This window comes from Rousettus aegyptiacus, unplaced genomic scaffold (assembly GCF_014176215.1).
Source record: "Rousettus aegyptiacus isolate mRouAeg1 unplaced genomic scaffold, mRouAeg1.p scaffold_m13_p_8, whole genome shotgun sequence".
NCBI lineage: Eukaryota > Metazoa > Chordata > Mammalia > Chiroptera > Pteropodidae > Rousettus > Rousettus aegyptiacus.
The window spans coordinates 109,469,965-109,471,295 of NW_023416311.1; the positions used below are offsets into that span (position 1 = coordinate 109,469,965).

Sequence of the window (1,331 nt, forward strand, 5' to 3'; positions counted from 1 at the left end):
CCATAAGCTTTATCGCAGTTTAGAAACAGGGAAGGACAATTTAAAATTTATTCTCCCCTCAGCAAGAGTTTACTTTCACTTTTCCCAAGTTCTTCGATCCTCAAAATGTTAAAAAAAAAAAAAAAAAATTAACATCATTATGTCCGAATAAATTCGGAATCGGATCAAGTTCATGTCCTGTTCTCTGAGAACCGATTTGACAGCAGGCGCGGAAAGGAAGGAGATTTTGTTGGAAGAAGTGGTGGGTGGGGGTGGCAGTGGGGTGTTGGGGGGCTAGGGGTGCAGGACAGGGAGTGGGGGTGCAGGTGGGGGGCGTGGGGGGTAGTGGAACTCTGGATGCGAGTGAGCGAGTGAGCGAGTGAGCGTCTGGGTTTGTTTTTGGTTTGTTTCCTTGTTTGCTTTTTCTTTTTTAAATTTTCTTTACATCTACAGCACCTGGTCTTCCTAGGTGGTCTCCCAACCAAGTACTCACCAGGCCCAACCCTGCTTGGCTTCCGAGATCAGGCAGGATGGAGCTCATTCAGGATGGTGTGGCTGTAGACAGCATCTGGCTTTTTGTAGGGCAGCATGGCCTGAAATGCAGAGGAAAGGTCTCGTGTCTTTTATTATACAGGATAGTTGTAAAAACCAAGTCAGGTGATGCAGGCCGTTTATATAAACTGTAATGCGATGGACCCAGATAGCATATGTTAGGAAGGATTCCGAAACTTGAGAGGAAGCCCACCTGGTCCCCCTGTGACGTTAACATCAGCTGCGTGCTATGTGACAGCAAGGTGGACAGTAACAAACGACATTCCCCGCAAACACTTGCCCGTGAATCGGTTTCCTGTTCTGGAAAGCTTGCCGTGTTAAAATGTTTTCTCTACACAATTGAATGAAACTAGCATTCATGCAGATTTTACCCGTCAGGAAGTATTGATCGACTTCCCACTGTGTGCTCAAGTGTCTCAGGAATTCAGAGACCAGAGGGCGGCCTGCGAAGCGGAGACTCTGAGTCTTGGGGGAAAGATGGGCAGGAAGGAGCCGTGGGTCGCGTCTCGGGGAGAGGACGGGCAGGAAGGGGCAGTCGCCCCCGCGTGAGGGGTGGGGCGGAGGCGCAGGGCTGCAGGAAGGCTTCCCGTGGAAGCGATGCCCGACGAAGACAGTGTTTGCCAGGAGAGAGAGAGGGAGGGCCAGCGAGGGGGGTGGGGAGAGAAGAGGAGATGGACTGGGGGGGGATGGGAGGGCTGGGGGGAGGGGACGGGACGGGGAGGGGGCTTTGACTGCAGGTGGGAGGAGCCGTGTGCACGGACTGACGGACTGACCGGACTGACCCACTGACGCAGCCTTAA

At 52.5% G+C, this 1,331-nt stretch overlaps 1 pseudogene; it reads right to left on the reverse strand.

Annotated features, from left to right (window-relative positions):
• Window positions 1-423: 423 nt before the first annotated feature.
• Window positions 424-542, reverse strand: LOC118607500 (annotated as a pseudogene).
• Between the last annotated feature and the right edge of the window lie 789 nt (window positions 543-1,331).